The sequence below is a fragment of the Arvicanthis niloticus genome, chromosome 3 (assembly GCF_011762505.2).
Source record: "Arvicanthis niloticus isolate mArvNil1 chromosome 3, mArvNil1.pat.X, whole genome shotgun sequence".
Lineage (NCBI taxonomy): Eukaryota > Metazoa > Chordata > Mammalia > Rodentia > Muridae > Arvicanthis > Arvicanthis niloticus.
Window position 1 is genome coordinate 10,874,180 of NC_047660.1, and position 13,018 is coordinate 10,887,197.

Consider the following 13,018-nt stretch of genomic DNA (forward strand, 5'->3'; position numbering starts at 1 on the left):
AGGTAAACTGTTTTCACAGGACAGTTGAAATGTACTGAACAATGGATCAACATGTAATAAGTAACAATTTTCCATCTATTTGTGACTGGAATTTTAGTGGAATGCTCATTGCTCTACTTCTGTCATTTCATGTTATTATAACATTAATATTTAAAAAAACAGAATTGAGATTATGTGGCTATTATTTCAACTTATTTTTTTTTGTACTGAAAAGGGATATAAAATAAAAAGTTAATTCATAAAATTTATTTTACATAAAGATCTTCCTATTGTTTCATTAATAAGAATTATCTGGATTAAAGAAGTGACCAACATACTGCCTCAGGGATATTTTTGCAAGGGCAAATTTTATGTAGGATAGTAATGTGATTTTGTTATTGTGTTTCTATTGTCTTTTCTACTTAGTTTTTAACACAAGTTTTCTTTTGCATAGACCATCTAGGCAATGATGGATGCTTTCTCTATAAGCCTCCAGAATTATTAAATTATAGATTTATCAGATAGAATTTTGACCTTCAAAGATTCCTGGGAAGCTTCTTTCTATCTAACAATAAGGATCACTGACACCAGTTATGAATAGCACATAGTTTTGCAAAAAACCAGTTGAAATTCTAAATAGAACTAAAAGCCATGTATCTTTTTGATAAACATATTTCTATGTTTATCACAATTACAATGGTTTAACTTCTTAAATGGAATCTTACTTTGAACTAGCTTTATGTTTAGTCGTAAATGTTTTTCAGTTTTAGAGGGCATATGTACAGTGCTAGGTTGGAGTAGAAAGAAAAACAGATTTAAGGTAGAATAATTAGGAATTTATTGAATAGATAATCCTTACATTAACAAAGTATGCATCAATTTTAAATATACAGAGAGCATAGCATGGTAAAGATCACCTGTCCATCTCTTGGCCACACAAATAGACCAAATTTTTTATATTACCAACATTCTCCACAAGACTGGAGGCATGTTCATTTCTAGGGAAAGTATTTTTATTGATCTAAATGTCCTCTTTGCTCCTACAGTCTGTAAAAGAATATTTCAATATACCAAACTATTATGATGTCCATATTTTGATTTAATAAAATAACTATATCCCTGGTAAAAAATAGTTCATGGTATTATGTGAAAAACTATATTAATCTAATAGTTATAAACAACACAGATTAGTAAGATCAAATTACAATACAGTTTATGAAACTGCTAGCAAATTTATGTAATAAAAAATTCATAGGTATATTTTATAAGTATTAATATTTTATCTACTCTCCTTGTACTTCCACCATCTTAGGCTATTCTGGATATTTGGCGGTATATTTAAATTGAGATCCCATAGAGGCAGAATTGGTCTTTCACCATCTGATCTCATTCCATTTTGTGTTTATAGAAGTCATTAAATAATAATGAGAGAAAAATTTAAAAATTTCACTACTTTCTCAATATCCACATGTTCTTTGTGCCCATTCATATTACACAAAACAAGTACTGTTAGGATCAGTCACTAAACCATTTCCTTTCAGTTGTTCATCATGAGAAAGATATCTATATTCGTAAAGTGAAATTACTTCCAAGATTCTGCATTAACGGCTAAGAAGAAAATTGTATCCTGAGAATGAATACTTTAAAGTCCTCTGGTTTTGCTTCTTTTAAATTTTAATATTATCTGTCAATAATTGTGGTGGTTTGAATGAGGAATGTCTCCCATAAGAACATTTACATCTTGGTCCTCATGTGGTAGTGAGCTATTTCTACATAGGTGACAGGTATGCAAATAAGGGTAGCAAGTAAAGCAAGTATGTCATTGAGTACCAGCTGGGATGCTTTATAATCTGTAACCACTTTCTATTCTCTCTCCCTTAAATTCCTGTTTGAGGATAAAATGTGACCTTTCTGTGTGCTGAGACTGTCAGTCTGCCTTCATGCTCTTGAAAAACATGTTCACTTACATGATGGACAGTATCCTCTCTGGAACTATATAAAACATTTATATTATCTAAACCACTCTTCATTGTGACATTTCATTATGACAACAGAAAAGTAACTGACATAACAATTATATATAATCTTAAATTCTAAATTTTGTTGTCAATTTCACTGGTATGTATTTGTTAGTATGTCCTTTGTATATACAATTATATTATTTTTGAAGTAATACAGACTTAAGAACAGCAATATGAACATACTTTTTCTTATGCAAAAGAACAAAATTAAGAGAGAAATTATAACAAATTGCTCAAATTTTCTTTCTCAGCATTTTGATACTAGGATACAGTGAGTGTGAACATGGTACTCAGTATTAAAGATTTTCTTTGAGATCTCCTTAGAATCCTTTTTTAAAATATATATTTAAATGAACACTTCAGTTATTTCTGCTTGGCAAAGTGTAGTGTTGAATTTATCAGCCTGAACATTAGAGGAGTGTGAGTTGAATAATTACTTGTGAAAAAATGGCCAGTACCTTTTCCAATATTAAGTAACATTTCAAGTACCCATACACAGGATAATTTTTGAGGAACCTCTCATTGTGGGTCAAACAAAATATTTCCAAATATTGTCAAAAGATGGCATTAGACTAAAAATGAGCTATTTTAAAAATTTATTGAAATTGACTTCAAATTTCTCTTCTCTTATGGCTCTAACTTAGATAGATTACAAAACTTTCTTAGTCTTCCTTTCAAAGAAATTACCTCACATTTTACCTTAAGGTTTATAGGACAAAGTTTTCTTCAGCTTGAATATTACATTGTCCTTTACTTTAATCTACTACTGAAGAGGCTGCTTAATGTTTTCAACACCTGGTCAGAAAACATGTTTTCGTAAAGAGTAAATTATGGGCATTATCATCTAGAAGCCTTGTATTGAATCTAGGACTTTTGGCAGAGTACTAGATATTTTCAGTCATGGTGACTAAATCCTCCCATGAGTTACTTAGTGATTATTCTGGGCTGCTATAGATCTTCATACTACTCTATCCTAGAGTCCCTCCAGAGACTGGATATTCAGTGCTCAATTTAATTCACAAAATTTACAAGATCATTTTTTGAAAAATTGTGAAGATTTTGTTTCTTATATTTTTCATGACTATTGTTCTTCATATAGAACAAGCTTTGGATGAAAAGAGGTTCTCAAGTATAGGTTTCATGGAGCCTGCTGGTCTTTCTCTGGGGGTCAGTACTCCATAGCAACACAGCAAAACACACACTACGATAACATTAAGTAGGCACAGGTTTTATATATATATATATATATATATATATATATATATATATAATCACACTAGGTTTCTTGAAGATAATATAATTTAGTCAAAAATATAAACAGGAGAAATGCATGCATACATACAAAGAGTTACACTCTCACAAAGCCTATAGAAATCACAAAATTGGAAGCCATAATATGCATACAAAATATAAGTAAGGCAAAAGAAAATTCCCAGTGAATGCAATATGAGACAAAAAATCCCTTCAAGTAAACTACTGAATGCGTGTGTGCATGTGCGCATGTGATTGCATGCATGTGTGTGTGTGTGTGTGTGTGTGTGTGTGTGTGTGTGCTGATCTTCTACTACTGGGCATGGGAGATGGGGTGTGTCCTTAGATGTGGTTTATATACTCAGGGTACTGGTTTTCCTTTGCAAACCATTGTCAATTGAAAATAGTGTCTTTTGGGCTAATATTCAGTCATCCTTGAGTGCATACACAAAAGAACAAACAGTGAGTGCGTTCTTTTGTGATTGAGTTACACCACACACGATGATATTTTTTAGTTCCATACATTTGCCCAAAATTTCTTGAATTAATTGTTTTTAATAGATGAGTAATATTCCATTGTGTAAATATGCCACATTTTTTTTGTATCCATTCCTCTGTTGAAGGATGTTTAGGTTCTTTCCAGCTTATGGCTATTATAAATAAGGCTGTTATGAACATAGTGGAGCATATATCTTTGTTATATGTTGGAGCATTTTCTGGGTATATGCTCAATGATATAGCTGGGTCCTCAGGTAATGCTATGTCCAATTTTCTGAGGAACCACCAGTCTGATTTCCAGAGTAGTTGCACCATCTTGCAATCTCACCAACTATGGAGGAATATTCCTCTTTCTCTACATCCTTGTCAGCATCTATTATCACCTGAGTTTTTGCTCTTAGCCATTCTGACTGGTGTGAGGTAGAATCTCAATGTTGTTTTGATTTGCATTCCCTGATGACTGAGGATACTGAACATTTCTTTAGGTGCTTCTCGGCCATTCAAGTTTCCTCAGTTGAGATTTCTTTGTTTAACTCTGCACTCCATTTTTAATATGGTTATTTGGTTGTCTGGAGTCTAATTTCTTGAGTTCTTTGTATATAATCAATATTAACCCAAAAGCTTGCAATATTAACCCAAAACCAAGATGCAACTCACAGACCACATGAAGCTCATGAAAAAGAAAAAACAAAGTGTGAGTGCTTTGGTCTGTCTTAGGAGTAACAAAATACTCATGAGAGCAAATATGGAGACGAAGTGTGGGACAGAAAATGAAGGAGGTGTTGTCCAGAGACTCTTCCACATGGGTATCCATCCCAAGTGCAGTCACCAAAGGTAGACTCTGATGTGGATGTCAGGAAGTGCATACTAACAGGAACCTGATATACCTGTCTCCTTAGAGGTCTGCCAGAGCCTCAAATATACAGAAGCAGATGCTCACAGCTAACCATGGAACTGATCAAGTGGTTTTCACTGGAAGTGTGAGAGAGAAGACTGAAGGAGCTGAAAGGGTTTGTATCCCCATGAGGAGAGAAACAATACCAACTAACCAGAGCTCCCAGGGTCTAAACCACCGGCCTGTGAGCACATAGGGAGGGAACTATGGCTCTAGCTATATATGTAGAGGAAGATGGCATTGTCAGGCATAGGTGGGAGAGGAAGTCCTTGTTCCAGTGAAGGCTGAATGCCCCAGTGTGGGAGAATTTGTAGATGGGGAGGTGAGAATGGGGGGTAAATGGGGGCACATCCTCATAGAAGCAGAAGGAGGGGGGATTGGATAGGGGGTACCTGAGTTGGGGCAGGAATGAGGAAAGGGAATCACATCTGAAATGTAAATAAAATATCCAATAAAAATAGGAAAAAAAATAGTGTCTTGGTTAGAGAAGGGGGCTCTGTCTAGTTCCATTTTTCAGTCCTAGGTTCTCATAAAAATTATGAAGAAAACAATAAAAATAAAAAGGTTCAATGTATATCATATAAAGTGTTTCAGTTTGTCTTGGTACTTATAACCAGGGTCATAGTCACTTACCTGTCAGAAGCCATCTAAGAGCTGCAGAAACTAACAAGTGATGCCCATGATGTTGCAAGGCTGTGATGGGTAAACTTTGCAGGGCTTTCAGAGATATCATCTCAGGACTGATTCCTTCACTGTTATAATTTTCCTGTCATTATTAAACTATTCCTAGACATTATCCACTCTATTGGGTATATTTACTGCAGATCAATGAACATTCACTATCCTGTAGTAATGTTAAGTAGACAAATTGTTGACTTCATAATTTCTATTAATGATTCTACAAAATTCCTATGTTTACACAAGTAATTTTGAGCCCTCTATAGTATGAAGCTGCAATTAGAGTTCTGTAAATTTTCATGTGTCACAGGCTAATTGCACTAGGATAAAAAGCTGGCTTGGAGTAAATTTACGATCAAGAAAACATTCCTTCTAAGATGAAACCATTATCTGATAACTAAAGGTCATAAACTAGGGATGGGCAATTTATTGTAAGTACAAGGACCGAAAATAAAATATTGACTGATTTACTTGTACAAAACTACAAAATTAATAACACAAAATATAGATGATTTGCCTTTTGACAAAAACATGCTGGCTTGTAACACATTTTTTTTTTTAATTTCAATGAAATTACAGAGCTCGAAGATAGATAATGAATGTTTAGTTAGGTGCTAATCTTAGTGTACACAATTCTGCTGTAGCTCCTTATTCAATTTCTGATTTGAATTTATGTCTGAAACTTGCAATGAACTTTAGGAATGCAATGATGCTTGAGTAATCACCAAAATCAAATTTTGTTCATGTGCTACTTGTTTCAAAAAATAGAACAGCTCAAGCCAAACTGCATATTGGTTTTATTTCTTATGTTTTTTACTTGATAGAAATTCAAAAGCAATTGAGAGTACTGCTCAGTTACAAAACGTAATTGCTTGGTACTAAGTAGTGAAATATTAAAATTGACCTTATTTAATTACTTCAATTATAATTTATAATTATAAATTAATTAAGCTTTAGTGGTAGCAGAATACTGCTCACTGCCTAAATTAAAGTGAAAAACTTGATAGCCTTTTCATGTTAATGTTGGCTGTTCAACATTACAATACTTTAACAACATAATTTTACTTGTTTCAGTTTTAAAATTTGTGGTTCTTCAGTAGGCAAAAAGAGGCAGCCATCACACACATATAATATATGTATGGCAAAGTCATGTGATGCTATTTTTCAATTTGTGTTCTGTTTTAAGATTCTAAATTCTAAATTCATACATAACATTCACCCTCATATTATATCTCTTAAGAATGCAAGATGTAAGACCAATAAAGTCTTAACAACAGGAATGCCCAAAATGGCCTGGCAAGGACAATAATGACTGACATGCTTATGTTCACTGTGTAAAGTCCAGGATGCCTCAGCCATACACAGAAAAACTACAAGTCAACTAAAAGATTCTGAGAGTGGGAGAAATAGACTTCTCCAAGAGAACATCTATTGGTTGTCCAATAACAGTCAGCCCTAAAAACATAGGTTCAATTAACATAATACTTGCTGAGCAGGCACATTATTATGTGTATATGTGTGTGTGTTAAAAATTAATAAAATAGAAGGACATGTGTTGAAGGAGAGGAAGAAATACTTAAAAAGAAAGTGAAGTAATATATCACTTAATAATAACTACAAATAATAAATTGAATAATTAAAAATAGGTAATGAAAGCCTATAAAATATATTAAAATGAACCACATTCATATATCAAAACCCAAGACAAAGGATGTCAACCATTAAACTATACTGAAAAACATGTTTATTGATGGAGACACCAACAAAAAATAAAGTCAAATTAACATTGATATCTACATAGTCTAAAAGATGCTCTCATTGCTTCTAAATTTAGAAGATATAACTTGGTGAAAATGACAATTTATAGATAATTTATAGACTGAAAGAACCTCACTTCAAATATCAGATGAAATGGAATGATGCTGTCAATTGTGAGAAAGCCAAATAAAGGCCTATATAGATAAAATCATAGTATTGACTGTTGTTTATTAGAATGGTCATTTGTTTTAGGAGAAAAAAATCTAAACCTTTGAATAACCTTAATTTGAGTAAAAAACATATTAACATATACTTATTCTATTTTCAAACAGTATCGGGACATGACTGATATTAATTTAGAGGAATCTAACTGAGATTCAGACAATGAACTTTAATCTGCATTTGATTTTCATAACATGATTATGGAAAATTGTGTAGAGGAATAAGTCCAATTAAAAAACCTGATATACTAGTTATTTATTATAATATGTACAGTTAATTATTCTATATTATATTTAATTCTTAAAATATTTAAATATTTTGCTTGAATTTCATGTAACAATAATGTAAGACTCAAACATAAAAATGACCTATCCAAGGCCAAATAATCACAGACCTATGCCATTTACCTTCTCAATAAACATAGAAAAGTCCAGTGTGGTTGCTATTCCAGGAGCATAGTGCTCCTGGGAAAGATGAATTTGGATTAGATTATTCAAATGGTTGTTTTCAATAAAGTGAATGCAAATATGTAACTATTAATAATTTTAATGTTTTCTCCAATTTTATAAGAACAAAGACTCTCAATTGTTTGACAAGTATCTTTATATTAGATTGTATCTGTCATTTAAATATATTACTTAAGTATTTACTATCTGAATTCATCAAAGATGTTAATTTTACATTATCACATATAAAATAATAACAAAGCTGTCTCAGTCATTTCAAAATTGTATCTGTTCCACAATATAACTTCCTGTCATTTTTAGGTGCAAAGATATCCTGTTAGATTATTAGTGGCTTTCTTCAGACATGATATAGTTTCTTACTCCTTTAAATCAACTTACATGAGGCCATTTATCTGAGGAGATATCCATTCACTTACTGTAAATAGAATTATAATTTATTGTACATACAAACACACATAAAAATAAATGCACACATGTTCAAAAAACTTGTTTAAAAGAAAGTTCTAAATTGACCTCCACAGAAAAAGAATAATATAAAGCTTTCAGAAGAAAGAGAACAAAGCAAAGGTCAATCCACTTTTCTTTATTACTGCATCATTATGCTGACTTTGGCCAAGGTCCCGTAGACCTACTTTAATGAAGGGATAATGATAGCTCATCCTTTCCCATTTTTTGCCCAGTTAACTCAGTATTGTTCCAAAATGCCTCTAACTTTCCTTCAGAAATTCACCTTACAAAGTGTTCGCTTTCTTCTCCTCTTAATAATGTAATTCACAGCCATACAATTACTGACATTATGTTAACTATATGATTCCAGCATGTTACATAACATCCTTAGACCATGTGGTTCATCAGTAGTACCCACTTAAAGTTATTGTGAATGTTAAATTAATTAAAGCATTCAAAACAGACATCTTTCATGTTGTAGAGCTTAATGAATTTCATTTACAGGTGCCATTGCTTTCTTGAGAGTATCTCTTAAAGCAGAAGAATGAATGATTCAAAGATAATGTGTTAGTTTTTAAAATGAATTTTAAAAATTGGTACTGATTAATAGAGTGAATTAGCCTAAATTTATATATATTTAGTCACTGGGGAAAACAGCCAAAAAGACGTTTTCAATTTTGTTGATCTTATGAATCAAATGTGTCAATACATCATTTTAATGTCTCAAGAGATCACATATTTTTATTAGACTCCTTCAGCTTCTACTGCATATAACAAATTTCAATTTATTGTGGAGAATATTCATAGTATGCTACATGCAAATTTAGCTTCATTTCCCTAGAAAAAAATATTTCAAATGTTGTTCTTTTTCTTTGGCTATTCTTCATGTGTGTATTTGAATATGTAACTAACTTCCCATAAATGGTATCTTATATGTTTACAATCCTCCAGTTCTGTATATATGATGAAATCAATAAAGAAATAGATACTAACATCAAATTAAAAATCACAGAAAATAAAAATGAAATGCAATAGATTTACATATTAAATGATACAAAGTTTATAGAAAATAGATGTCACTAATGAAGTTTTTTTACAGATGCAAAATGATACCAAGTCTACAAGGAATAATCAGGCTAGTCATTGAAATGTTTTCAGCATTGAACTTTGAGAGTATAGCAATACCATATATGAAAGTAATATTTTCATAAGAGGCCTGAATACCTTGGTGATATAGTATTTGCACACATAAAAAACATAGACTCAAGTGTTCAATAAATCTATTCTTTGAAAATTCATTTATTTCTAGTCAAATGGCATTTCAATGTGCTTTGCTAAATTGAAACTGTAGAATATTATTTCAAAACATGGATTAATTTGCTGCGTTAATTTGGCTTGGGATTAACCATCTGGATTCAAAATGAATACAAATTTTAACAATTTTGATGTTGAGATAGTTATTACTAAGATGTACATTTTGGCAGTAACTGGATGACAAGCTCAACTGTTTGTGAAAGCCATGCTTCCTTTGGAGCAAAACAACAGTAGTTAAACAAAAAGTGCAACATAAATTCTGACTTATCTTGGAAAAGTGATAGATCCCAGAGCTTGGGAGAGAGAGTGGACAGCCAGGGGCTCTTCTAGGATTGCAAAACTATATAACACAATTTTAACAAAATAAAAGTATAAAAGTGTGATAGTCCTGTTGGCATATGCTGCGTGGTGGGAGTCAGAGACAAGGAGATCTTTGTGGCTTTCTTTCCTGTCACTTAAGTCTACCTCTGGAGGTTCAGGAAAAGGAGCAGGAGATCCTTACTCAACAATAAGAGCATAGCAGTCTTAAGAGAGCCCACTGGAGGCTGTCCTCTACAGTGCTCAAGCACACACATGCATGAAGGAGCTCACCTTCACATATTAGTCACCCCCCCCACACACAGCTTCATTCACTCATTAAATGGTCTTTAGGGCAACATTTTTCTTGACTTACCTGCTGTGCCATATTAGAATATGATTAGAATCATATTCTAATGATTTCTAAACTATTTTTTCTTCTTTAAGTAATACACAATTTCTGCTTATAAACATATGCAGACAATATAATATTTAAAAACCTATATATTTTCAAATTTAATTTTCATCATACAAATATTCATTCTTATATACAGTTTTTCACTCTTCCCTTCCTCTGTGTATTCACTGTCCCATTACTTTCTTCTTCTCTGGACATAATAATCACTCAGGTTTTTGAAAAGAAGATAATATTAGCAATGATATTTGCAAAGCAGACTTTTCTATTTTCATTTAGTGCCTGTTAAACCCAATGTGCTCTTACTCCCCAGAAACCAGAGAAAAGAAGTTTCACAAATTCCACAGCTGTGATCCAGACATGAGTAAACTTGTTTCTTTTTTTTTTTAATTTTATTGGTTATTTTATTTACATTTCAGATGTTATCTTCTTACTCCATTCTACCTCCCACGCAGGAACCCCTTATCCCATCTCTCCTCCTCCTGCTTCTGTGAGGATATGCCCCACCTACCCCCTACTCCCACCTTTCCACCTTCGAATTTCCCCACACTCAGTGTCCAGCCTTCACAGGACCAAGGATCTCCTCTTCCACCTATGCCCAACAAGGCCATCCTCCCCTACATAAACATCTGGAGCCATGGGTCCCTCCCTGTCTGCCACCAGGCTGGTGGTTTAGACTCTGGGAGCTCTGGTTAGTTGGTATTGTTCCTCTTCCCATGGGGCCTCAATCCCTTTCAGCTCCTTCAGTCTTCTCTCTCAGTCCTCCATTGGGAACCCATTGATCAGTTCAATGGTTAGCTGTGAGCATCTGCCTCTGAATATGTCAGACTCTGGCAGACCTCTAAGGAGACAGGTTTATCAGGCTTCTGTCAACATGCACTTCCTGAAATCCATATCAGAGTCTACCTTTGGTGACTGCAAGTGGGATGGATACCCAGGTTGAAGGGTCTTCAGATGGCCCCTCCTTCATTTTCGGTCCCACACTTTGTCTCCATATTTGTTCCCTTGAGTAATTTGTTACTCCTTCTAAGAAGGACCGAATCACTCAAACTTGGTCTTCCTTCTTTATGTGCTTCATGTGAGTCTGTGAGTTGAATCTTGGGTCTTTCAAGCTTCTGGGCTAATATCCAATTTCAGTGAGTGCATACTATGTGTGTTCTTTCGTGATTGGTTTACCACACTCTAGATCCATCCATTTACATAAGAATGTCTCTAATTCATTGTTTTTAATAGCTGATTAATACTTCATTGTGTAAATGTATCACATGTTTTTTGTCCATTCCTCTGTTGAAAGACATCTGGGTTCTTTCCAGTTTCTGTCTATTATAAATAAGGCTGCTATGAACGTAGTGGAGCATATGTTCTTGTTACCTGTTGGAGCATCTTCTTGGTATATGCCCAGGAGTGGTATAGCTGGGTCCTCAGGTAATGTTACATCCAATTTTCTGAGGAAACACCAGACTGATTTCCAGAGTGGTTGTACCATCTTGCAATCTCACCAACAATGGAGGAGTGTTCCTCTTTCTCCACAGTCTTGCCAACATCTATTATCACCTGAGTTTTTTGTCTTAACCATTCTGATTGCTATGAGGTGGAAATCTCAGGGTTGTTTTGATTTGCATTTCCCTGATGACTAAAAATATGGAACATTTCTTTAGGTGCTTCTAGGCCATTCGAGTTTCCTCAGTTGAGAAGTCTTTGTTTAGCTCTATACCCCATTTTTTAATAGGGTTATTTGGTTGTCTGGATTCTGATTTCTTGAGTTCTTTGTGTATATTGAATATTAATCTTCTATCGGATGTAGGATTGGTAAAGATCGTTTCCCAATCTGTTGGTTGCTGTTTTGTCTTATTGACAGTATCCTTTGCTTTACAGAAGCTTTGCAATTTTATGATGTCCCATTTGTCAATTCTTGATCGTAGAGCATAAGCCATTGATGTTCTGTTCAGGAACTTTTACCCTGTGCCCAGGTATTCAAGGTTCTTTCCCACCTTCTCTTCTATTAGTTTCAGTGTATCCTGTTTTATGTGGAGGTCCTTTATCCACGTGGACTTGAGCTTTGTACAAGGAGATAAGAATCGATCGATTTGCATTCTTCTACATGCTGGCCTCCAATTGAACCGGTTTCTTAATAGAGCAGGCTACAGCTTTTCTGACATGTGTGTATATCTGTAAACTGTAATAAAAATTACAACAATGTCTACAACATGGTTTCTAGGATAAAAGTATTTCTCATTATATCATGGAACTCTAACTTCTCAAAAGAAATATTGATTTCTTTCCATTTCAAATAGTGAATACCTGAACCAATTGAACAACATAAAATTATACACAGCATTATTGGGAAGTCATGGTTGTTTATATCTTCTTATCTTTAATTTCATCTTTACTATATATAAACCACAGTTTATAGAGATTAATACTTGCCTCAACAACAATAATATCCATGAATAATTAATTAATAAACAAATCATATTTCTTTGAAATTGTGTATTTCTTTGAAGAAATAGAAAATTTTGGGTTTCATATTCTGTCAAGAAAATATTTATTCTCTTAAAGATTAATATCATCAGTTATATTTATTAAACTACCCTGATGTTAGTTTATATTTGATTAGTTTGTTCATGACCAACTAAAATATTACTATGAGTTCAGCTTTGACAGTGTTTTATAGTTTTACATGCATAGTATCAGAGTGTGCCCTCTATGACCCACTCTAGAATGAGTATCCAGAATGTGCTGGTAATGTCTCCATCACCATGTTCCAGGAATGGGG